Source organism: Anomaloglossus baeobatrachus, assembly GCF_048569485.1.
Source record: "Anomaloglossus baeobatrachus isolate aAnoBae1 chromosome 1 unlocalized genomic scaffold, aAnoBae1.hap1 SUPER_1_unloc_1, whole genome shotgun sequence".
In the NCBI taxonomy this organism is placed as follows: Eukaryota; Metazoa; Chordata; class Amphibia; order Anura; family Aromobatidae; genus Anomaloglossus; species Anomaloglossus baeobatrachus.
The window spans coordinates 829,250-856,813 of record NW_027441774.1 but is presented as its reverse complement, the minus strand read 5'-3'; the positions used below and the strand labels follow the sequence as shown (position 1 = coordinate 856,813).

General features: G+C 47.3%; 1 long non-coding RNA gene across 2 annotated transcripts in view; it reads right to left on the bottom strand.

The window, feature by feature from the left end:
- Positions 1-27,564, bottom strand: part of LOC142258667 (uncharacterized) — a 108,021-nt gene that overhangs the window by 65,917 nt on the left and 14,540 nt on the right. The gene's annotated exons all lie outside the window — the stretch shown is intronic.

The following is a 27,564-nucleotide window of genomic DNA, read 5'->3' as shown; positions in this document are numbered from 1 at the left end:
TGGTCCAAAAGTTCAATTTAATGCCTTGCATTGATGATCGAACCTTTATGAAGGTAGTCCACTAGCAGCACACCCTCCTTATCCCAGAACACAGACGCCATCACCTTAGTGGCTGATTTTTGCACACTGGACTTCTTTGGACAAGGAGAACCACTGTGCCTCTACTCTTGACTGCTCCTTGTTTTCAGGGTCATACAAATAAATCCAGGTTTCATCCATAGTGACTAGTGAATCTAAGAAGTTCTTATCAGTCCGGAAACGCTGACAAATGAACCAGGAGATTTTCACTCGCATGCTTCTCTGATCTGTTGTCAAACATTTGGGGACCACCTTTGCAGATAGCTTCCTCATGTCCAAATGTTCATGGATAATGACTAGAGATGAGCGAACGCGTCGGCTCGAGGTCGGTTCGCCGAACAGAGGTCCCGTTCGAGCTCGGTTCGTCGAACGTTCGACGAACCGAACTCGAACTGCATAGGAAACAATGGCAGGCAATCACAAACACATAAAAACACCTAGAAAACACCCTCAAAGGTGTCCAAAAGGTGATAAACAACTCACAACACAACACAAACACATGGGAAAGTGACAAGAACAAATTTTCATGTGAAAACAAAAGAGCGTAATGAGGAAAAAGAGGACGAGACACAGATATAGGCATGGCACACCCTTCTAAAATCATGTAAAACACCGCAAGGTGACTCCAAGCGGAGTCTCCCTTTTTTCCAAAAATTGGGCCACACAGACACCCACCCCTTCAGTGGCAGCACTTGTGCCCCAGTTGTACACTTCACAGCTAGATTTGCATCAAGCACATTCAAAAATACGCCATTCTTAACCGTCCCCAGGATGACAACGGGGTAGGTAGCATAGTCTTTGCTGAACCATGACTTGTTCATCTTGGCTCCTTTTAAAAACAATGTAAGCAAGGGTTACTCCAAGCGGAGTCTCCCTTTTTTCAAAAAATTGGGCCACACAGACACCCCATCAGTGGCAGCACTTGTGCCCTAGTTGCAAACAGGATGTTTTGATTTGCATCAAGCACATTCAAAAATACGCCATTCTTAACCGTCCCCAGGATGACACCGGGGTAGGTAGCAAAGTCTTTCCTGATCCCAGCTCTGTTCATCTTGGATCATTTTTAAAAACAATGTAAGTAAGGGTTACTCCAAGCGGAGTCTCCCTTTTTTTCCAAAAATTGTGCCCCACACACACCCACCCATTCAGTGGCAGCACTTGTGCCCCAGTTGTACACTTCACAGCTAGATTTGCATCAAGCACATTCAAAAATACGCCATTCTTAACCGTCCCCAGGATGACAACGGGGTAGGTAGCAAAGTCTTTGCTGAACCATGACTTTTTCATCTTGGCTCCTTTTAAAAACAATGTAAGCAAGGGTTACTCCAAGCGGAGTCTCCCTTTTTTCAAAAAATTGGGCCACACAGACACCCACCCCTTCAGTGGCAGCACTTGTGCCCCAGTTGTACATTTCACAGCTAGATTTGCATCAAGCACATTCAAAAATACGCCATTATTAACCGTCCCCAGGATGACACCGGGGTAGGTAGCAAAGTCTTTGCTAAACCATGACTTGTTCATCTTGGCTCCTTTTAAAAAAACACAGCAATCAAGGGTTACTCCAAGCGGAGTCTCCCTTTTTTTCCAAAAATTGTGCCCCACACACACCCACCCATTCAGTGGCAGCACTTGTGCCCTAGTTGTACACTTCACAGCTAGATTTGCATCAAGCACATTCAAAAATACGCCATTCTTAACTGTCCCCAGGATGACAACGGGGTAGGTAGCAAAGTCTTTGCTGAACCATGACTTGTTCATCTTGGCTCCTTTTAAAAACAATGTAAGCAAGGGTTACTCCAAGCGGAGTCTCCCTTTTTTCAAAAAATTGGGCCACACAGACACCCCATCAGTGGCAGCACTTGTGCCCAAGTTCAAACAGGATGTTTTGATTTGCATCAAGCACATTCCAAATCCACAAGCATTTACTCTCCCCAGGATGACACAGGGGTAGTAAATTCCTTGTGGATCCATGACTTTTTCATTTTGATGAACGTTAGTCTGTCCACATTGTCACTGGACAGACGCGTGCGCTTATCTGTCAGCACACACCCAGCAGCACTGAAGACACGTTCAGAGACAACGCTGGCAGCTGGACACGACAAAATCTCCAAGGCTTAAGTGGAGAGCTCTGGACATTTTTCAAGATTTGAAGCCCAAAATGAGCAAGGCTCCATTTGCAAAGTCATGGCATCGATGTTCATTTGGAGATACTCCTGGGAGATTCACTCCCTGCACCTGCACGGTTGTTTGGTGGAAAAGCCGAGCTAAGATCGAGAAACAGCTTCTGCTGATACTCCTGCATACGTGCGTCCCTTTCTATGGCTGGAATTATGTCACAAAATTTGGACTTGTACCGGGGATCTAATAGTGTGGCAAGCCAGTAGTCATCATCACTTCTAATTTTGACAATACGAGGGTCATGTTGGAGGTAGTGCAGCAAGAAAGCACTCATGTGTCTTGCGCAGCCATGCGGACCAAGTCCACGCTGTGTTTGTGGCATAGAGGTGCTAACCGTTCTTTCTTCCTCTGACATCTCCCCCCAACCTCTTTCAACTGAAATTTGACCAAGGTCTCCCTCATCCGCTGAGTCTTCCCTGTCCATGGACAGTTCGTCCTCCATTTCTTCATGTTCTCCTGCACCTTCCTCAACATTTCGCCTGCTACCATGCGCCCTTGTTGATCCCTGTCCCCCATGATCCCATGCCTGCCGCGTTGGTGATGATGAACGTCTGGACCTTGGAGATGTTGTTATGTCTTGCGCATATGAATCCTCCTGTAGTTCCTCCCTTTCCTGTTGTCCCACCCCCTGACTCCGAATAGTGTTTAGCGTGTGCTCCAGCATGTAAATGACTGGAATTGTCATGCTGATAATGGCATTGTCAGCGCTAAACATATTCGTCGCCATGTCAAAACTGTGCAGAAGGGTGCATAGGTCCTTGATCTGAGACCACTCCATCAGGGTGATCTGCCCCACCTCTGCATCTCGTTGGCCCAGGCTATACGTCATGATGTATTGCACCAGGGCTCGGCGGTGCTGCCACAGTCGCTGTAACATGTGGAGAGTCGAATTCCAGCGTGTCGGCACATCGCATTTCAGGCGATGAACCGGCAGGCCGAAAGACTTCTGGAGCGATGCAAGTCGCTCAGCTGCGGCGCTTGAATGGCGGAAGTGAGCAGACAGTTTTCGTGCCCTGGTCAGAAGGCATCTAGGCCGGGATAGTGTGTTAAAAATTGCTGGACAACAAGGTTCAACACGTGAGCCATACAAGGTACGTGTCACCTTGCCCAGGCGAAGGGCCGCATCCAGGTTTGCAGCATTGTCGCACATGGCCTTACCAGGCTGCAGGTTGAGTGGAGACAACCATTTATTAAACTCGGACCGCAGAGCTGACCACAACTCCTCAGCTGTGTGACTCTTATTCCCAAGACATGTCAAGCTAAAGACCGCCTGATGCCGTTGAGCTCTGCTGCCAGCATAGTAATGAGGGGTGCGTGATTCCTTCTGCGCAGTGAGAACGCTGGTGGCCTGACCAGGCAGGCTTGGGGCGGAGGTGGAGGACCCAGACGAGGTGGAGGAGGCAGAAGCAGTGGCGGAACTTGGACAGACAGAGGATTGACACACAAATCGTGGGGACGGCAAGACTTGTGCAGCAGACCCTTCACCATCTATCACCATAGTTACCCAGTGCCCAGTCAGCGACATGTAACGTCCCTGTCCATGCTTACTGGTCCAAGTATCGGTGGTAAAATGCACCCGTTCACACACAGAGTTTCTCAAGGAAGCGGTGATGTTGTGTGCGACATGCTGGTGTAGCGCGGGCACACTTTTCTTAGAGAAGTAGTGGTGACTGGGCATCTGGTACTGGGGCACAGCGACAGACATAAGGTCTCCAAAATCCTGTGTGTCCACCAGGCGGAAAGGCAGCATTTCGGTAGCCAAGAGCTTACAGAGGGATAAAGTCAACCTCTTAGCTTTGTCATGAGTCGCAGGAAATGGCCTTTTATTTGTCCACATCTGAGGGACAGAGATCTGGCTGCTGTGTGTAGACGGTGTTGAGTAGGGTGTCCCTGGAAAAATGCAGGTTTGTGAGGAAAGTGCAGTCGGAGACATGATGTTGCCTTCATCCAACGTTGGTGCTATCGATGTCTGAGAGAGCTGTATACACGCACTTGTTTCCCCTTCCAAACCAACTGACGACCTACCAAGCAAACTGCCTGTTGCGGTTACAGTGGTGGAAGTTGTGCGTGGAAAACCAGGTGTGACAGCTGTCCCCACAGTCCTAGAAGATGAAGAGCGCGCGGATGCACTGGAAGGGGCAGGCCCTGGATGGTTCGCTCTGCTAGGCCGCATTGCAGCACGGTGAGCTTCCCACTGGGACCTATGATATTTATTCATGTGACGATTCATGGAAGAAGTTGTCAAACTGCTGAGGTTTTGACCTCTACTAACAGAATCACGACAAATTTTACACATCACATAATTTGGGCGATCTTTTTCTATGTCAAAAAAGGACCAGGCTAGGCAAGGCTTAGAGGGCATGCGACCTGCTGAGCCCCCCCGACTAGTGCTCAGAGGCAGAGTGGTGGCTGATGATGCAGTTGTAGACATGCTACCAGTGCTCCGACTCTGTCCAGGAAGGCGCAAGGTAACTTCGTCGTCGGTTGCATCCTCCTCCACCGCCTCTGTTGACCTCCTCGAGTGCCTGACTGTGGGTTGACAGTAGGTGGGATCTAGAACTTCCTCATCAATTGTTGTGTTTGCACTCCCCTCACCCTCAGACCGAGCCTCTTCTTGCCCTGACCGAATATTTAAGTTGTCATCCCAATCTGGTATCGGCGTCTCATCATCATCAGTATGTTCCTCATTGTCTATAACCACAGGTGTTACAGTTTGTGACAAAGGGTCAACATTATGCTCAGAAACTTGGTCCTCACGGCCTGAATCAGAGTCACAAAGGTTCTGGGCATCACTGCAGACCATTTCCTGGTCTGTACTCACTGTAGCTTGGGAGCAGACCTCTGATTCCCAGGCTATAGTGTGACTAAACAGCTCTGCAGACTCACTTCCACCATACTGTGCAGGGCTGATGGAGACTTCAGAGCTGGGAGAAAGCAAGTTGATTGGGATGACAACTCAGAGGACTGGTGTTTTTTGGATGCGGTAGTTGAGGTGGCTGAGAGGGCACTTGTTGGACCACTTGAGATCCAGTCAAGCATTTTCCTTTTTTGGCCATCATCTAACTTTGTTCCAGTTGTTCGTGTCCGTAAAAAAGGGAGCACATCAGATTGTCCACGGTAAGTAGTAGACATCTTACTTTTGCTGGTAGATGGTCTATCTTCAGCAGATGTTAATGGAGCTTTGCCACCTTCCCCACGGACAAACCCTTTTTTTCCTTTTCCAACACGCCTCTTTCCCTTTCCACCAGCATCTGTCATTTTGCCACTCATGTTGATTGCGACAAGATTGTGCACTTAAAATGTGGTAGTAAAAATTGAGAGGTGGTGTAGATTGCAGCGGTGGTCTAGCTTTATTAACAGCAGAATAATAAAGAATAATCATCCCTGACAATGCAACTACGGCCCTTAAACTGGCAGCATAAATTGCTAGTATAATGGCTTAGTTATAATGAGTTTGAGTGTGCAATGCAGGCAGACGTGTTGCAAATATCTTTGCACTTGTGGGACGATACAGAAGTCCAACAGCCACGTTTAGGATGCCACTAAGTTCACTCAGTGTTTGCTAGTATAATGGCTTAGTAACAATGAGTTTGAGTGTGCAATGCAGGCAGAGGTGCTGCAAATATCTTTGCACTTGTGGGACGATACAGAAGTCCAACAGCCACGTTTAGGATGCCACTAAGTTCACTCAGTGTTTGCTAGTATAATGGCTTAGTAACAATGAGTTGGAGTGTGCAATGCAGGCAGACGTGCTGCAAATATCTTTGCACTAGTGGGACTATACAGAAGTCCAATAGCCACGTTTAGGATGCCACTAAGTTCACTCAGTGTTTGCTAGTATAATGGCTTAGTAACAATGAGTTTGAGTGTGCAATGCAGGCAGAGGTGCTGCAAATATCTTTGCACTAGTGGGACGATACAGAAGTCCAACAGCCACTTTTACGATGCCACTAAGTTCACTCAGTGTTTGCTAGTATAATGGCTTAGTAACAATGAGTTTGAGGGTGCAATGCATGCAGAGGTGCTGCAAATATCTTTGCACTTGTGGGACGATACAGAAGTCCAACAGCCACGTTTAGGATGCCACTAAGTTCACTCAGTGTTTGCTAGTATAATGGCTTAGTAACAATGAGTTTGAGTGTGCAATGCAGGCAGAGGTGCTGCAAATATCTTTGCACTTGTGGGACGATACAGAAGTCTAACAGCCACGTTTAGGATGCCACTAAGTTCACTCAGTTTTTGCTAGTATAAAGGCTTAGTAACAATGAGTTTGAGTGTGCAATGCAGGCAGACGTGCTGCAAATATCTTTGCACTAATGGGACGATACAGAAGTCCAACAGCCACTTTTATGATGCCACTAAGTTCACTCAGTGTTTGCTAGTATAATGGCTTAGTAACAATGAGTATGAGTGTGCAATGCAGGCAGAGGTGCTGCAAATATCTTTGCACTTGTGGGACGATACAGAAGTCCAACAGCCAGGTTTAGGATGCCACTAAGTTCACTCAGTGTTTGCTAGTATAATGGCTTAGTAACAATGAGTTTTAGTGTGCAATGCAGGCAGACGTGCTTCAAATATCTTTGCACTAGTGGGACAATACAGAAGTCCAACAACCACGTTTAGGATGCCACTAAGTTCACTCAGTGTTTGCTAGTATAATGGCTTAGTAACAATGAGTTGGAGTGTGCAATGCAGGCAGACGTGCTGCAAATATCTTTGCACTACTGGGGCAATACAGCAGTCCAACAGCCACGTTTAGGATGCCACTAAGTTCACTCAGTGTTTGCTAGTATAATGGCTTAGTAACAATGAGTTTTAGTGTGCAATGCAGGCAGACGTGCTGCAAATATTTTTGCACTACTGGAGCAATACAGCAGTCCAACAGCCACGTTTAGGATGCCACTAGGTTCACTCAGTGTTTGCTAGTATAATGGCTTAGTAACAATGAGTTTGAGTGTGCAATGCAGGCAGAGGTGCTGCAAATTTCTTTGCACTAGTGGGACGATACAGAAGTCCAACAGCCACTTTTATGATGCCACTAAGTTCACTCAGTGTTTGCTAGTATAATGGCTTAGTAACAATGAGTTTTAGTGTGCAATGCAGGCAGACGTGCTGCAAATATCTTTGCACTAGTGGGACAATACAGAAGTCGAACAGCCACGTTTAGGATGCCACTAAGTTCACTCAGTGTTTGCTAGTATAATGGCTTAGTAACAATGAGTTTGAGTGTGCAATGCAGGCAGAGGTGCTGCAAATATCTTTGCACTAGTGAGACTATACAGAAGTCCAATAGCCACGTTTAGGATGCAACTAAGTTCACTCAGTGTTTGCTAGTATAATGGCTTAGTAACAATGAGTTTTAGTGTGCAATGCAGGCAGACGTGCTGCCAATATCTTTGCACTAGTGGGACTATACAGAAGTCCAATATCCACGTTTAGGATGCCACTAAGTTCACTCAGTGTTTGCTAGTATAATGGCTTAGTAACAATGAGTTTGAGTGTGCAATGCAGGCAGAGGTGCTGCAAATATCTTTGCACTCGTGGGACGATACAGAAGTCCAACAGCCACGTTTAGGATGCCACTAAGTTCACTCAGTGTTTGCTAGTATAATGGCTTAGTAACAATGAGTTGGAGTGTGCAATGCAGGCAGACGTGCTGCAAACATCTTTGCACTAGTGGGACTATACAATAGTCCAATAGCCACGTTTAGGATGCCACTAAGTTCACTCAGTGTTTGCTAGTATAATGGCTTAGTAACAATGAGTTGGAGTGTGCAATGCAGGCAGACGTGCTGCAAATATCTTTGCACTACTGGGGCAATACAGCAGTCCAACAGCCACGTTTAGGATGCCACTAAGTTCACTCAGTGTTTGCTAGTATAATGGCTTAGTAACAATGAGTTTTAGTGTGCAATGCAGGCAGACGTGCTGCAAATATTTTTGCACTACTGGGGCAATACAGCAGTCCAACAGCCACGTTTAGGATGCCACTAGGTTCACTCAGTATTTGCTAGTATAATGGCTTAGTAACAATGAGTTGGAGTGTGCAAAGGGCAGGAGGGTACAGTGGCAGGGTTGTGGGTCTCTGGGTAGAGGAAAGGAAGCCTGCTTTTCTATCCCTCCTAATGGGGAAATGCAGCGAGGAAATCCCTGACCTTAGCAAACACAGACGCTGTCATCTTGTGTAGCTGTTAAACTCTGTTTTAAACTCTGTCACCTATGGCTCTGACCCTGCCGGTACGAGCCCTTAAAAGGACTGATAGAAAGTGCTATCCCTAAGCTGTCCAGCGCTGTGTATGGAGCGTATACAGCAGTATCTGCGATAGGAGCTGCGCCAGTGATGTCTGACACCAAGGACGCAGAAGGCAGATAATGGCGTCCTGGAGGAAAATGTCCGGTTTTATAATGCAGGGTCATGTGACATGGACATCCTATCACACATTCCATTGCTTCTCTGGCTAAAAGTCCACTTAGCTGTGTGTGTGTCTGGGATTGGCTGACATGCTGGCCCGCCCCACTACACGCGCGCGCTTAGGGAAGGAAGACAAGGGAAAAAAAAAAAATGGTGATCGCCATTATCCAAACAGCAGTGATCTGAATGCGCTGTTCCCGTACACTATACACTGAAATGTCATAATAGTGTGAGTCACAGAGTGACTTACACTATTACAGGGGAAAGCCAGCTAGGAATTAGCTGTTTTTTTTGCTGCTAGAACCGTTCTCAAACGTATCTAGAACTATCGAGCTTTAGCAAAAAAGCTCGATTTCTAGTTCGATCTAGAACAGCCCCAAAATCACTCGAGCCGCGAACTGGAGAACCTCGAACCGCGAACCACGCTCAACTCTAATAATGACGCAAACATGTTCACAGGAAATCCCCATGATGTCTGCTATTGCTTTAGCTGAAATTCGTCGATTCTCCAGTACAAGGTTGTGCACAGCATCGACGATGTCTGGAACAACAACCGCTCTCAGTCGTCCAGGACGTTCCTCATCATTGGTGCTGAAATAATCCGTTTTAAATTTGGCAACCCAATTCTTTACTGTGGAATATGAGGGGCATTGATACCCGATGTCTGCGACATATCACCATTAATATCCTTTGTGGACTTTCCTTGCAGAAACAAGAATTTTATCACTGCTCTGCACTCAGTTGCTGTGAATATCGCATAAGACTACCCCATTTTGTTTTCCCGCATGCATAGAACACTGTTGCCATAAGCAACAAATGCAAAATTTTTGAAAACATATATTAGACACATACGGCTTTCACGTGATGTAACATTCGTTACCATAGAAACAAAAAAAGATCACAAAGCCAAAGACTTATAAGCAGCCCCTCGTATATATATATATATATATATATATATATATATATATATATATATATATATGCCTCATTCAGACATATGTATTTCTATACTATGTGAAAAAAACAAAATAAAAAACAAATGTAATGACTTTTAACAGTATTTTGGTTAGTATTTTACATCAGTATTTATTATCCAAAGCCAGGGGTGTTGTTGGGTCAGAATAGATCAGGGACCCAAGCCCTGAGACTTTTTTTTCCAGCCAACCACCCTGGCCAAACAAAAAATATAACAAACAACATAACACTCTGACAACACATAATGTAGGAGACGTTACTTCCAGTCCTATACCGTGTGCAGAATTATTAGGCAAGTTCTATTTTAGTAAATTTTTTTATTATTGATCAACAACTATGTTCTCAATCAACCCCAAAGACTCATAAATATTAAAGCTTAATATTTTTGGAAGTTGGAGTGTTTTTTTTTAGATTTTTCTATCTTAGGAGGATATCTGTTTTTGCAGGTAACTATTACTGTGCAGAATATTTAGGCAACTTAATAAAAACCAGATATATTCCCATTTCACTTGTTTATTTTCACTAGGTAAACCAATATAACAGCACAAAATTTAGACATAAACATTTCTGACATGCAAAAACAAAACCCCCAAAAACTAGTTACCAATATAGCCACCTTCCTTTATGACACTCAACAGCCTACCATCCATAGATTCTGTCAGTTGCTTGATCTGTTAACAATCAACATTGTGTGCAGCTGCCACCACAGCCTCCCAGACACTGTTCCGAGAGGTGTACTGTTTTCCCTCCCTGTAGATCTTACATTTTATGAGGGACCACAGGTTCTCTATGGTGTTCAGATCAGGTGAACAAGGGGGCCATGTCATTGTTTTTTCATCTTTTAGACCTTTACTGGCCAGCCATGCTGTGGAGTAGTTCGATGTGTTGCGGGCGGAGGAGGGGACGCCGCGCTCTCCCACTGCTCAGGTCCAGCTGCCGCTGCGGCTGCTGCAGCTGCTCGGTGGCTCGAGCGATGAGCCGGATCCCGAGGACTCGAGCGGCACTCCTCGCCCGTGAGTGAAAAGGGGATTGGGTTTTGGGATAGTTTATTGTCCGTGACGCCACCCACGGTTGTGGTGATTTGTTAACACCACCGCTGCTCTGTATGGGGAGCCCGGGAGTGATGGTATGGAGCAGCCAGTTGTTGATGTGCCCCTCCGTGGGTAGGGGTTGTGGTGCTCCCGGGACCCAGTGATGGGGTTGGTATGGTGGACAGGCGGGTATGGGGCCTGTGGAGGTGCAGGGGCGCAGGGGCAGCGCTGTGCCGCACGGCATGGAGGTACTCACTCAGCCAGTAAACACGACACAGTTCTTGGTAAACAAACGGCTGGTTGGATGGGTCCCTCGGACGGTTACAGTGCTGCGGTTCCCTGCAGTTAGCGGTGACGGTCTCTTCCCTGCACCTATGTAAAGTCTCTTTGGTAGCGATGGGTCCCCACCGGTTACCCGCTCCCCGGCTTGGATATGTACCGGAGGAGCCTCTCTCTTGCCCGCAGGCGCTGGCCCTGGGAAACTGGTGCCTTGGCGGTGGCGGTGTCTCCCCTTAATGGTCGGACTGTTGCCTTCAATCGGGACTTGGTTGTTAGGAGACAGAGGTCCCCTTCACTGACGGATTTGGCAAATTATGGCGACTCCTAGCCTTGCCGGGATCCGAAAGGCCCCTGCCCTGGTGCTGACTGTTCTTCGTATACTGCTCCGGTACCGCCGGGTCACCACCCGTCCGCGATCCTTCCAGCAACCTCCAAGCAGTCCCCCTGCAGACTATCACCGCCGTCTGCTGACCTTGCTGTCTCAGTCCGGGGCACACACCCGGACCAACTTCAGGCTTGCTTAACTGTTCCTTTTCTGTCACCACTCTTACTGTCCTCCTTTACCACTTCACTTCCTTCTACTTCACACTCCTAAACTGAACTTTCCACTTCTTCCTCCAAACTCTATCTGCCTGGTTCCTCCCGCCTCCAGGGCTGTGTACTCCTCGATGGGCGGAGCCAACCGCCTGGCCCACCCCCTGGTGTGGACATCAGCCCCTGGAGGAAGGCAACAAGGATTTTAGTTAGCTAGGTGTAGCTGCAGGGAATGTGGGGGTGCATGTGATGTTGTGACCTGTGACCCCTGGCTTGCCCAGGGCGTCACATTCCCCCTTAGCAAAACGCAGACTGTCCTCGGGCTGCCCGTCCAACACCGGTTTTATTTTCCTTTTGTTTTCTGAAAATATATAAAAGGTAAAACGGTAACATATATACAAATTATGACATCATCCCACATCGGGAGGTTCAGTTCTTAAACGTTGCAATTATTAAAACGGTTAACGGTTACGGTCTCCGCTCTCTCCCACCCAAGTAACCTGGCCCTGATGCTGCCCCTAAAACCCAGGCAGCACCCCTTGACCCCAGTCCTGAACCAGTTACCCGAGCGGGATCTGTCCTTCCCCTCCAGAGGGTAGCCACCGGTTCCTGTGGTGGCTGGGCCCCAGCCTGCTCCACTGCGGGCCCTCCCTCCAACCTGCCTCTCCGGAGGCGGTAATTGCGGAAACGGTAACGGTAACACAACTTATTTACAAGCCACTTAACGTTTGTGGTTGCCCTGCAAGTTCACGGGCTTGTCCATAGAAAGTTCTCTATGCAAACTTTCAAGCGGTCCCCACGGGGACAACGGTGCCGGCAACGGCCGGTTTCCAAATCACGGTTGAATCAGGTGAACTTCACGGTTCTATTTACTTATCATTATCAGCAGAACTTTCAAACAAACACACTGGTGGTCCCAACGGGGAAGGTGCAGCGGTGCTCCGCTGCCATTACTCATACTCTTCTGCTGAGGCGGACCCACCCTCTGCAACCAGCATATCAAACATGCACTGACATGCCTGCTGTGACAGGGATACCCGGTACCCATTTCCACCGGTACGCGGGGTATGGAAAACCACGGGGTCTCCTACATAGCGGGAATGCTCACTTGCCTCTTCAAACTCAGCAGCGGACCCGGGGCTAGGGCCGGAGTCATTATCTCTTGTTCCTGCGCCAGGCGGGTTACCGCCAGCGGCCGCAGCCTCCTGGCCTCCAGCATCCAGCACATCAGATCCCTCTGCAGCAGCACGGGGCAGCAGGTCAGACGAGTTTACACTGAGGCGCCCCAGAAGTAACGGCAAGGGTGATGCAGAGGTCGAGACTAGGCCGGGCCCCTCAGCCGCAGCAGCCGGTCCTGGTAGGACATAGGGACGTGGGTCACCAGTCGGTTCTGCTACATCTGTTCCCCCTCCGTACATCGGGGCAGTTGCAATCAGCATCTCCACCTCGTTGGTCCACTGCTCCATCATCCGGAAGATCTGATCCTGTTGGCGTTGGTGGAACGCAATCACCCGGGCCTTCATCCATGCTACGGTCCCGGGCTCGGGGTCTGGCACAATCACTGCCGGGGCTTCTGGCACATTTGCATTACAGGGCTGCGGTTCTAGTGGTTCCCCCAGGGACGATTCGGGGACGTCCTGAGTGTCTGCAGCCGGTTGGTCCGCCTGGGCGGACTGGCAGGGTATCGCTACCGGTTGGGCAGGTAGCGGGCCTAGTGGCGGAGCGGCGGCAGCTAACGCGGGTAGCGGGGCGAGAGGCAGGGTGAGCGGAGGCAGGCCGGGCCCCTCAGCTTCAATGGCCGATCCCTCGGGAATACAGGGGCGTGGGTCTCTTACCCACTCCTCCAAATCCTCTTCCACCTCGCGTCTCCGCATAGCAGCCACCATGTCCGCCATGTCGGTCTCCCACTCCTCCAGGAGGAGTTGCATGTGGGCCTGCAGACGGTTACTCAGCGGGACGGTCCGGTCCCTCAACCACGTCGCCGTGCCTGGCGCGGGAGCTTCCTCGTTGGGAGTTGGGTTGTACATCTTGGCAATCGTGCCCTCCAGGAACCCAGTATTGCTGCAGAGTCCTGGCGTCTCTGCTTTTATAGCTGCGGCTACATGCGACCAGTCGCCATTTCGTCCCCTTTAGCCTCTTTCCGGCCCCTCCTCTATCGGGGCGGGGTTTTGGCCTTCGCGCCTCTACTACTCGAGAAGACGCTCGAGCGGGAACTTTTCGCGCCAAAGATGGCGACTTCTGAAATTTTCTGGCCGGATACCTCCGGCGGTCACAAGTCGCACCTCTACCCAACGGCAGAGCGGTAAGATCCTGTTCGTGACGCCAAGTTGTCGCGGGCAGAGGAGGGGACGCCGCGCTCTCCCACTGCTCGGGTCCGGCTGCCGCTGCGGCTGCTGCAGCTGCTCAGTAGCTCGAGCGATGGGCCGGATCCCGGGGACTCGAGCGGCGCTCCTCGCCCGTGAGTGAAAAGGGGATTGGGTTTTGGGATAGTTTATTGTCCGTGACGCCACCCACGGTTGTGGTGATTTGTTAACACCACCGCTGCTCTGTATGGGGAGCTCGGGAGTGATGGTATGGAGCAGCCAGTTGTTGATGTGCCCCTCCGTGGGTAGGGGTTGTGGTGCTCCTGGGACCCAGTGATGGGGTTGGTATGGTGGACAGGCGGGTATGGGGCCTGTGGAGGTGCAGGGGCGCAGGGGCAGCGCTGTGCCGCACGGCACGGAGGTACTCACTCAGCCAGTAAACACGACACAGTTCTTGGTAAACAAACGGCTGGTTGGATGGGTCCCTCGGACGGTTACGGTGCTGCGGTTCCCTGCAGTTAGCGGTGACGGTCTCTTCCCTGCACCTATGTAAAGTCTCTTTGGTAGCGATGGGTCCCCACCGGTTACCCGCTCCCCGGCTTGGATATGTGCCGGAGGAGCCTCTCTCTTGCCCGCAGGCGCTGGCCCTGGGAAACTGGTGCCTTGGCGGTGGCGGTGTCTCCCCTTAATGGTCGGACTGTTGCCTTCAATCGGGACTTGGTTGTTAGGAGACAGAGGTCCCCTTCACTGATGGATTTGGCAAATTATGGCGACTCCTAGCCTTGCCGGGATCCGAAAGGCCCCTGCCCTGGTGCTGACTGTTCTTCGTATACTGCTCCGGTACCGCCGGGTCACCACCCGTCCGCGGTCCTTCCAGCAACCTCCAAGCAGTCCCCCTGCAGACTATCACCGCCGTCTGCTGACCTTGCTGTCTCAGTCCGGGGCACACACCCGGACCAACTTCAGGCTTGCTTAACTGTTCCTTTTCTGTCACCACTCTTACTGTCCTCCTTTACCACTTCACTTCCTTCTACTTCACACTCCTAAACTGAACTTTCCACTTCTTCCTCCAAACTCTATCTGCCTGGTTCCTCCCGCCTCCAGGGCTGTGTACTCCTCAGTGGGCGGAGCCAACCGCCTGGCCCACCCCCTGGTGTGGACATCAGCCCCTGGAGGAAGGCAACAAGGATTTTAGTTAGCTAGGTGTACCTGCAGGGAATGTGGGGGTGCATGTGATGTTGTGACCTGTGACCCCTGGCTTGCCCAGGGCGTCACAGATGCATGTGATGGAGCATTGTCCTGCATGAAAATCGTATTTTTCTTGAACGATACTGACTTCTTCCTGTACCACTGCTCGAAGAAGTTGTCTTCCAGAAAATGGCAGTAGGTCTGGGAGTTGAGCTTCACTCCATCCTCAACCCTAAAAGGTCCCACAAGTTCATCTTTGATGATACCAGCCCATACCAGTACCCCACCTCCACCTTCCTGGCGTCTGAGTCGGAGTGGAGCTCTCTGCCCTTTACTGATCCAGCCTCTGGCCCATCCATCTGGCCCATCAACAGTCACTCTCATTTCATCAGTTCATAAAACCTTTGAAAAATCAGTCTTAAGATATTTCTTGGCCCAGTCTTGACATTTTATCTTATGTTTCTTGTTCAAAGGTGGTAATTTTTCAGCCTTCCTTACCTTGGCCATGTCCCTGATTATGGCACACCTTGTGTTTTTTGATACTCCAGTAACGTTGCAGCTCTGAAATGTCAAACTGGTGGCATATGGCATCTTGGCAGCTTCACGCTTGATTTTCCACAATTCATGGGCAGTTATTTTGTGCCTTTTTTGCCCAACACGCTTCTTGCGACCCTGTTGGCGATTTGCCATGAAATGCTTGATTGTTCGGTGATCACGCTTCAAAAGTTTGGCAATTTCAAGACTGCTGCATCCCTATGCAAGACATCTCACAATTTTGGATTTTTCAGAGCCCGTCAAATCTCTCTTCAGACCCATTTTGCCAAAGGAAAGAAAGTAGAGTGTTGATGTCATTACACCACACCCCTCCTTATTACAGAGATGCACATAACCTGATTTACTTAATTGGTAGTTGGCTCTCTAGTCTATACAGCTTGGAGTAGGACAACATGTATAAAAAGTATCATGTGATCAAAATACTCATTTGCCTAATAATTCTGCACACAGTGTATGTAGCACCACAGATAAATAAGTAATGTAGGAGATGTTACCTGCAGTCCTATGTAACATCACAGATACCACACTGATATCTCTAAATACAGGTCATGTAGGAGATGTTACCTGCAGTCATATGTATCACCACAGATAACATAGTGATATCTCTGAGTACAGATAGTGTAGTAGATGTCTCCTGCAGTCTTATTATGTAGCACAACAAATAACACAGTGATCTCTCTGAGTATAGGTAATGTAGTAGATATCACCTGCATTCTTATATAATACCACAGATAACCTTCTGAGTACAGATAATGAAGTCCTATGTAATACCACAGATGACACAGTAATATCTCTGAGTACAGATAATGTAGTAGATGTCCCCTGCAGTCCTATGTAACACAATAGATTACTCAGTCATAACTCTGAGTACAGATAATGTAGTAGTTGTCACCTGCAGTCCTATGTACACGACACAGGGCCAGCTCCAGGATTTTGTGGGCCCTGGGTGAAAAAGGCTCAGTGGGCCCCATCCACACGTAGACACGCACATACACAGATACATACACATACAGGCATACGTACACATACAGGCATACGTAAAAGTACATATTTAAAGAGAAATTCAGAAAAATATGTGGCGCCCCTGAGGCTTCTGTCGCCACAGAGATATTGCACCTCAGCCAGAGGTGTGGTATCCCATCCCGGGAAAGAATGGGGTCAACTACCGGTTCACAGATAAAACCTGCACACACCATTTTGTAGGCATGCACCGGGTTAGGGATAGTGGCAGTAACCCCCATAGATGATTAGCTCATGGGGCTCTGAGTCCCATTCATTAGTCCCAATGGTGTGGGTGGGTCTTAGCCAGGGGGAGTGTGGGAGCAGTCAGAGAGAGTGAGTAGAGGAACAAATCAGTTCCAGAAGGGAAGGAGTGAAAGAGGTTCCTGGTGGAGATCCTGGGGTCTTGCTAGGCCCAGGTGACACCGACAGAAGAGATTCCAGGGTAACGGAAGGGCAATTGTCCCGAGACCTGTTCCACTAGAAAGATCGGAGATCGGGTGGAGGGATCAGGCTGCAAAATCAGGGACAGTCCCTAGACTGAGGGAAGAAAGACTTTTCCTTAAAGTAAAACCGAAGGCCTGGGAGATCGTTGCAGGCGCCCAGGGCCACAACCTGCCACAGATCACCGGTGAAGGTGAGCAAGATATGACTAAGGTCAGCCACCTTTGTACAGGCCCTGTGGTGGTGGCGCAAGACAATCCAAAAACAGTTGAGCACTAGGAGACAGCCAGAGAAAGGACACATAGAGAGGTGAACCGGGACTGACCCTTGACCTATTCGGGATTGGCAGAGGTCCCTGACAGCGGTTCCTGGCATTCCGTGGGTAACCGGTCAACTGCAGCACTGAGACTGAACAGTGAGTAAACATCTTAACTGCAACCCCTGTGTCGTCTGGTTTATCCTGCACCTCGTTAACAAACACAATAGACTTTACCAAGCACCAAAGGTTGCCCCGGGGTACCCGCTCTACCTGTGGAGAGCAAGAAACACCTCAGCTGCCATATCATCAGTCCCGGAGGTCCCTTCCAGCAGCTGTGGCTCCATAGCTGCAAATTACCACAGGTGGTGTCACGAATTTAATTAAACTAAGACTCTCATCATCATTTCCCCATCTGCTACAACATTTTTATTGACTCCGCCAGGGTGGGTCATGGAATCGGGCCCCACCACTGACTACCCCGGACTAGTCCGGCCCGACACCGAGTTACCTAAGGCCCTGGGGCGGGCGAGTCAAATACATATAAATAGACATAAATACATACACAGTCATTTACACTGACATACATAGATATACACATCATACATGTATACACAGACACATTAGAGATATTTCTAATATGTAGAAGCCGGCAGCAGCCTCACTCACCTCCCCGCCTGTCTCACGTCCAGCTTCTCCTGAACGACGTAATCAGAATTGCAATGAGGCAGCACGCTGCTTGCGCAGTGATGTTCTATGCTGAGCCCGCAGTAAGGCACTGCAGAGTCTGCCTACGCGGGCCTATGAGGGTACTGCGCAGATCACGGTTCATCATGTGGATGACGCAGGACTCATTATTCATCTCAATCAATTAATTGGGATAATAGGTATATTCAGGAATTACTTGACAGCCATTTATGCCAGTCCGTTAGCTACAATTTACACACCAGGATATGAGTAATATTATCAAATATTATCAGATCCTATAGCATTGAAAAAGGGCACTCAACAAGGTTGTCCGTTATCACCTTTACTGTTCAACCTAGCATTAGAGCCGTTAGCACAACACTTGATAATATCAAATTGTTACTCAGGGATTAAAGTGGGATCTAAAGAAATGAAACTAAGGGTACCTTCACACTTAGCGATGCAGCAGCGATCCGACCAGCGATCTGACCTGGTCAGGATCGCTGCTGCATCGCTACATGGTCGCTGGTGAGCTGTCAAACAGGCAGATCTCACCAGCGACCAGTGACCAGCCCCCAGCCAGCAGCGACGTGCAAGCGACGTTGCGCTTGCACGGAGCCGCCGTCTGGAAGCTGCGGAGACTGGTAACTAAGGTAAACATCGGGTATGGTTACCCGATGTTTACATTAGTTACCAGTGTGAGCAGGGAGCAGGGAGGCGCGCACACTAAGCGCTGGCTCTTTGCTCTCCTAGCTACAGTACACATCGGGTTAATTAACCCGATGTGTAATGCAGCTACATGTGCAGAGAGCAGGGAGCCGCGCACACTGAGCGCTGGCTCCTTGCTCTCCTAGCTGCTGTACACATCGGGTTAATTAACCCGATGTGTACAGCAGCTACATGTGCAGAGAGCCGGAGCCGGCAGCACAGGCAGCGTGAGAGCTGCGGAGGCTGGTAACTAAGGTAAATATCGGGTAACCACCTTGGTTACCCGATGTTTATCTTGGATACAGCTTACCTCAGCTGTCAGACGCCGGCTCCTGCTCCCTGCTCGCTTCATTTGTCGCTCTCTTGCTGTCACACACAGCGATCTGTGTGTCACAGCAGGAGAGCGGCTTTGAAGAAAACGAACCAGGGCTGTGTGTAACGAGCAGCGATCTCGCAGCAGGGGCCAGATCGCTGCTCAGTGTCACACACAGCGAGATCGCTAATGAGGTCACTGCTGCGTCACAAAAAGCGTGACTCAGCAGCGATCTCGGCAGCGAGCTCGCTGTGTGTGAAGCACCCCTAACATGACTCAAAGATGACATGCCATTATTTATCTCTGATCCAGAGAAACAACTTCAAAAAGTACTAGAAACGTTGAAATATTTTGGATTTTTTCTGGTTATACATTAAATATAGAAAAGAGTCAACTGCTTTTCCTAAGTCATACAAGCGGTGGGGTGGGAGTGAGATCAAGGTGTAAGTAGCAACGCATTACCTGACATCTAGGAGTTAAAATTGGGAGAGAGGCCATGTCTTTATACAACCTCATCTATAATCATTTGGTGGACAGAAGAGATAGACAGATGGAATAAGTTAATGTGACGCCCTGGCCTATCAGGACGTCACAGGACATTGTACAATCTGCCCTTCTGCATGGTGTCCATCTCCTCCTTGGTTACGGGTCCCTGGCCTTTGGTGTTGCTAAGAACAAGCCAATCAAAAATCCTAGAAACACTGCATCACAAACACCAGACACACCAATGGGTAGCTTGAAGGGAATAGGGCCGCCCACTTGGGGGGTTGGTAAGGGAGGGTCAAGAGTGTCAGGAGTAAGTCAGTCGAGTTGTGACTCTCGAGAGGAGAGGTCACAAGTTAGTTGGAGGAGATTAGGAGCTGGGCTCCTCAGTTACTAGGTGGTCTGGGCCTGGTAGGAGCTGGAACCCCGGTCACAGGGGATCGTGTCAAGGGACACGGAACTGGCGAGCAGGGCAGCCGGCGGCCTTGAGCCATCTCCGGGCAGGGGCCAGGGCACGGTGGGGTACGTGAACCCTGTGCCGGGAAGTAGTTTCAAGTGTCCTGGTAATTTACTCGACGAGTGCGAAGACTTCATGATTCGTTCTTCACCCACTCCAAAATAGGGGTTCTAGTGCATCGAGGGGGATAGGACTTTCCCAATACACAGTCCAGAAAATCCCAAGCGTGAACCCTGAGAGCAAGCTCACTCCATTAGCCATACGGGTGAGCGGGACCCGACTAGTTTTACACTAAAGAAAGTGCCAAGGAAAAGGTCACAGGCTAACAAGCAACACCATCGGGCACAGGATCCCAGCCTGCTCCTTCCTGCTACAGCGGTGCTAAGAATTCCGGTTTACAAGTTGTCGGTGTCAGCATTATTGGACTGAGTGAGTACGCAGTGACCCTTTCCTCCCCAACGGGGCTCCCGTCTCACCATCACCAAGCCCCGGGGCACTTTTCCCCTACCCACGGAGGGGTTAAACACCTAGCTGCCATACCATCGCCACCGGGCGATCTCCACAGCAGCGGTGGTATTACACCTTACTACACACCGTGGGTGGCGTCACGAACTCTAACATAATGCCTTTTAAATCCCTTTTATTTCGAGTGTCCGAGCGGCCCCTCCCCTCCCGGGTCCGGAGACCCCTCGAGCCACCGCAGATTCGGTTTCGAGCAACAGCCCGGCTGCTGGCGCTGGGGCGATACATTAACACTATTCCTATTTGGTAGCGTACATCTATTCAAAATGAGTAGTTTTTCATGGCTATTATATCCATTGCAGACTATACCTTTAGGCCATGTGCCCATGTTGCTTTTTATTTGCAGAAAATCTGCACGTAAAAAAGCATGGGATAGGCTCTATCCTTCAGCACTCAATTTTCCCATGCTCTTGTGACGCCCTGGGAAAACCAGATAGTCACACATGACTGTACCCCCACCACAGGTACAGGAATTGCCTCCTCCTTGGGAATTAACACCACATCCCACACACAGGAACACCAGCCACAAAGCCTAGTCGCCCCCCCCATGACAGCCAGGACACACCAGTGGGCGGGACCAGGCAGAAGGGAACGCCCACTTAGGGGTCTTGAGGTGACAGGCGCGGGGAACAGTTAGTAAAGTCTAGACAGAGGAAAACATCAGACAAACAGTGAGAAGTCTGACAGTGGGGCTGAAGGTCAGTGTGGTCAGAGTTGGAGCCATTGGACCACGGGAAAACCTACTAGGTGGTAGATGGCAGTGTAGGGCCACAGGCGACGGAGATCCGGTCGCGGGAGACCTGAAGTGGACCGGGGCAGGGTTGTAGCCCGCCGATACCGACAACGGGAATCTGGTCCGGAGGTCGTGCCCAGGTGGGGTACCTGGACCCTAGGACGAGGCAAGCTTCAGGCCCCTTGTTAATTGATCAGTGGGACAAGGTACCAGGCCTTGTTTCCGAAGAGAGAAGCCCAGAGAGAGAAAACCAGCAGCCCAACGCAGGGGGATAGGGTGTCCGCCAAGAACCCATTAAAATCCCACGGGTCAGAGTTTGCGGGCAACGGCTCCCTCTGCATACAAAGCTGCAGGGGAGCGGATTTCTCCCATTCCAAGCGGGTTTAATCAACACACAGAAAGACACAAGTGCAGGAGGAAGGGTCCCTACCTTGCTAACCCGTGTGCGGGACCAGCACACCTCTCCAATGGCAACCGGCATCCGGCCTTGGTTTACAGTACAGACTCTGTGTGGATTATTCCTAATTGTGAGTACACCGGTGTCACCCGGTCCAACCTGCCGACGGCGTCATAGCACTGCTCTCTACCTACACCTGGGCCCCGGGACTACACCTCCCCTCCCCCTGGAGGGGATACCACCTTGCTGCCCAACACCATTGGTCGCGGACACTGGCCCCAAGAGGCAGCGGCGGTGCCACCATCCCATCACCGCAACCCACGAGTGGCGTCACAGACAAAAACTAACTCCCCTGTAAATACGCCCTTTTCACTGTTGCGAGGACCGGCGGTTGCACGAGTCACGGTTCCGGTCATCACTCAAGCCCCAGACACGATCCCGGATCCGAGTGGCCTCAAGCAGCCCCTTTGCCGCAGCTTAGGCGGCACCCGTCCGCGACACTCTGCTATACATTCTTTCCTCAGCACCCAGCTTTCCCATGCTCTGATATAATGGGAAAGCTGGGTAGAGGGAAAGGCGTATTGCAGAGCATGGGGAAGGTGCATGCTGAGGACAATATGGATATCAGAACATAGGAAAGCTGGGTGCTGATAGAAAGAGAGATTTCAGATCATGGCAAACATGGTTGCTGAGGGAAACAGCCAAGTGTCAGCGACACTATCCCGTACCCCGAGTGTCAGTGTAAGTATCCCATACCCCAAGTGTCGGCATCATTATTTCTTACCCCGAGTGTCGGCATCATTATTCCATATCCAGAGTGTCTGTGTACGGTTGGGGGAGGGGCACAGGTCCAAACTTTGCACCGGGGTCCATCAAACTCTAGTTACGCCACTGACTGGAGAGTTGGTATTTATCTACACTAGGGTGACCGCAAAAAATCGATGTCGGAATTTTGTCCGTCTGGACCCCACAAAACGATTCCCCTTTCCCAGATATTGAGATAGCCAAAATTTGAGCTCGATCAAACGACGTTAACCCGTGCTGCTCGTCGCTCAAAGTTTGAAAAAAATCAAAATTTTTGGCCAAAAAGCTGACATATGGAGTCATAACTCCAGAATGGTAAATAATAAAAACACGCTTAATATCTCAAAAGAAAGCTAATGTTGTTCTTCAAAATTTATATTTTATACATAATTGTTGTTATTTTAAGTCAAACTGAGTTACAACAGCTTTTAGCCCCAAGAACGTGACCTGGTACCACTAGGAGCATACTTCGTATATTTTGTTAAGTGATAAATTTTGTTTTTTTTTGGTATATTTTTGAGTTTAAAGTAGAAATATAACAAAAAAACAAGTAATACTGATAAGTTAAATGACATTTTTTATTTTAAAATATAAAAATGAGGTATATAATACATACAAAACAGACACAGAGAAGATACAGACGTAGTACCTACATGAGTTGATAATTTTACATAGTTATCTAATCTATTCTAGAGCTTTTGTTAAAGTAGTTTTTGAAACGTCAGAATATAATGCTCGGCATTTGCTTATAACTTGCAGGACATATTGCTTTTGTTCTTCATCTTTTGTCAGAAGGTCGTTAAAGTCGGTTATTAATTTAACACCACGCTCAGCCATATCATTAACTACTTTTAATGTTTTGACAATTTTCAATCCTTCCTGGAAGTCATTATTTTGAGGCCAGGTGTTTGGATTTTGCTCCTCTGTCTCATTGCCTCCACACATCTTTGCCTTTGTATTGATGGAAGATTTTAAACATTAAATAAAGAAATCGATTTTATTTCATTATCCTCCCGGAGTTGCTGGAAAATTCTTCTTTTCTTTCATGTGATTTCCACCCGGGTCAGGGTGTTTCCGTGCACCGGAGGTAAGATCAGGAGTGAAGAGGGGTGAGCTGAATTTCTCCTTTTTTTGACATTGCTATTGACTTTTTTCATGCTCCCCCTTTAACCTTTCTTCAATTATATGGTCTATTAAACCTGTTTATATTCCACTCCATATGGATCTACCTCTGCACAGGAGGACTAAATTTAATTCCATCTTCAATTTTTGCAATGGGGTTACTTCTACAGAGGCTACTGTTAAAGACAATGAGGAGCTACTACAGCTATACAGATCATTGGAAAAAAATAAATCCAAAGAAGCAAGATTGTGGTGGAATTCCACCTCACTACGTTCATATGTAGACAAAAACATGATACCTCGCGGTTTGAGGATCACTAAATCTCCGTCGTTTTCCACATTTTCTGAAAATGTTTTATCAGATTGGAATACCATCCTCTCCAAATGCTCTATTCAGTTAATGGAGCTTATTATTAAACATGAGGAACAAGAGTTAGAAACAGTTAAAAACTGCATCGTAGAGACTGAAATTACTTTGGACAAATTCAAAGATTTTTCGGAATTCACTACACTCAGTGATAATCTGAACATCCTAGATGACAAAATCGCAGAAAGGAAAAAGCGCAACTTTGACAGAGACATCATGGACTACCAGAATGATAAGGTTTACACCTGGAGGAATTCACAGCATCAAAATTCTATTTTAAGATCACAGAATAAAAACAGACATTTTTTTCAGAAAAACTATAATAGAAAAGTCAGTTTTGGCGATACCAGCGTTTCCTCAGCCACCACAAGTTACTCGGTGGATGATTCCTCTGACTCCTCATCTGAAGAAGCTATAACACCTGCCCCACTTAACAAAAAACACAAGAAAAAGAAAAATCATACTTCAAAAAACGCACTAGGAGAGGAGGGCGGAAACATCGGAAATACCAGGTATCCGGACCGCAGGAAGCGGAGATACTAACTTGTCCAGTCTGGAATCTTTCAGCTCAAATTCTTTCACAGCATCACTTATCAGTTTTATCTAAAGGACTTAGTTTTTGTCCCACGAACAAATTTAATCTTTTTAACACGCTGCTGGACATAAATAAATTGGCCAGAAACTTAACTCTGAAGTGCCACTTCAGCAATAGTGAAGGTCCACAAGAGAATTCTAGTCTTTCCCCAGATCTTGATACGTTTGATTCTAATGTGATTCCTGAGTTTCGTGAGTTGAAAAAACTTTCTGATCTACGGCAACTAGAATCTGAATCTAGAAGCTATGAATTTTTCCCAGACAGGTTCATGACTACTAACCCCCTGTTTATCCCATCCAGTCCAGGCCATCTATATTGGGCATTTTTCAGGAACACATTGAGGAGGATTTGGTTGCCTTAGATAGAATCACAAGTATTAAAAATAACAGTCTTAACCCTCAATAAGCTTTGGCTTTACAAGATTTACAGTCCAACACTGGATTGATCATTAGGGAAGCTGAAAAGGGGGGGGGGTTGTTGTTGCTATTTTATCTGATGACAATACCTATTTACATCTACAGGGGGATCCAACCAATTTCTATAAGACAAAAATTGATAAAATGCTTTAAGCAGGTTTTGAGGGGGGCATTTTTTCACAAAAAATGTATGACTATCTTAAGGTGGATTATCCCATCATTCCTGTATATCATGCCCTCCCCAAACTGCATAAAGGCATTTTTCCACCCCCATTTAGGCCTATTATATTCGGCATTGGTTCCCTTGGTGAAAAACTTGGTGCCTGGTTAGACCATTTCTTACAACCTTTGGTTAGAGATTTGCCAGGTTTCCTGAGGGATACTAAATCTTTGATTAATAATCTGAATTCTATATCCTGGCATAGCAACTATATGTGGTTGACTTGTGATATCGTCAGCCTTTATCCTTCCATTCCACATCATGTAGCTACTGATTACTTGCAACTATTTCTCAGGAAACACAGCTCATACCCCATTTATATACAGAATTTCATCATCACTGCTATTAATTTTTTACTAACCCACAATTATTTTTCTTTTGATGGGGAGTTTTTTCTACAGAAATGCGGCGTTAGCATGGGAGGGAAATTCTCTCCCTCCCTTGCTAACATCGTTGTTGCCATTTTTGAGGAATTTTACATCTTCAATGATGATAATAATTTTTCAGATCATATAGTTTTTTACACACGTTACATCGACGACTTATTGTTTATATGGAAGGGGGATGTTGCTACAGCACATTCCTTCATCAATCATCTCAATCAAAATTCTTTCAATCTTAAATTTACTTTTCAGACACATTCTATTAGCACAAATTATTTGGATGTTACTTTGATCGGCAATGGCAGCACAGTGGAGATTCTTCCCTATCATAAGGAGACGGATTCCAATTCTATCTTATCAGCCACTTCGTGCCATTCCCCGCACATTATTAAAAACATTCCGCTTGGTGAGTTGATCAGACTGAAGCGTAACTGCTCCCGTCCTGATCTCCTCCAAGCGGAATCTAATAAAGTTTTGGCAAAGCTAAAACATAGAGGCTATCCAATATGGTGCCTAGATCGGGCACAAACTGTAGTGAATAAGATTGATAGATCTGATCTTTTCAGGAATAATAATAAAAATAAAAATAAAGCCAAATTTAATAATAAGGTGACTTTCACAACGAATTTCTCTCCACAATTTCATGATATAGTAAAAATAGTACAAAAACATTTGCCCATTTTGCAAAGTGATGATTCACTGAATCATATTCTCAATAAAAATAAAATTAATTTTGTGGCCAAAAGAGCTCCCAATCTTGCTAATATATTATCTCCCAGTTTGGTTGTTAGCAAAAAAGACAATGTTACTTCCAAAAATTGGTTGTCTTGTACGGGTTTTTTTGGTTGCGGGCACAACTTCTGCATTTCGTGTAAACATGCAAAAAATTGTAAATCATTCACGTCCACTTATACGGGTCTTTCTTATAACATCAATAGTTTTATAAACTGTAATACCCCCAATGTGATATATTTAATAGAATGTACTGCTTGCCATATACAATATGTGGGTTGCACAAGTTGTCCCTCAAACAAAGAATACGTAGACATATGTCGGATACACTCAATACAACCGTGGTGAATGTATCTGCTGTTTCCAGACACTTTACTACTGTTCACAATAGGTGTCTGGATTCCCTTGTATTCACCGGTATAGAAAAAGTATACAGACCTATTAGAGGAGGGGATCTCAAAAGAAAGATTCTCAATAGAGAGTCTTTCTGGATATTCAAACTGGGCACTAGAATTCCGCATGGTATGAACATGAGGAGAGATCTTGTCATGCAATACACCTAATGATCTATCTTATCGTGTTCACTCCATGATGTGGTCAATTTCTGATTATTTGTTTTTCATATTTCTATGCAAGCAACAACATTGCTATACACATTGATATGTTATTGGAAGTTGGTTTTGAGAGCTATTTCCTTTCCCCTCCCCCCCTTTTTTTTTTTTCACACTTCCAAGCTACATCCAACATACAACTTTGCATTATAGAGATATGGAGAGAGTTCACTCTTTACTTGACATTTATTAAACTAATTTTTGTCTACAATAGTACCGTTATTGCAAACTCTCATCAGTATGCATAGTTTCATAGTATCATAGTTTTTAAGGTTGAAGGGAGACTCTAAGTCCATCTAGTTCAACCTGTAGCCTAACATGTTGATCCAGAGGAAGGCAAAAAAACCCCAATGTGCCAAACAAGTTCCAATGGGGAAAAAATTTCCTTCCTGACTCCACATCCGGCAATCAGACTAGTTCCCTGGATCAATACCCTGTCATAAAATCTAATATACATAACTGGTAATATTACATTTTTCAAGAAAGGCGTCCAGGCTCTGCTTAAATGTTAGTAGTGAATCACTCATTACAACATCATGTGGCAGAGAGTTCCATAGTCTCACTGCTCGTACAGTAAAGAATCCATTTCAAGCATTTTACTTGAAAATTTGTCCTAATAATAAGTTTTTTCAAATTTGGCTTCTTTGGTCATATTTGTTTTTACCAGTATTCATTGTACATTCTCATTTTTTATTTTTTCACTGTATTTATTTGCACTGTATTTTCCAATTTTCTGTTTCTCTGCAAATTTTAAGTGCAGTTGTCTCTGTATTTTGTATTCA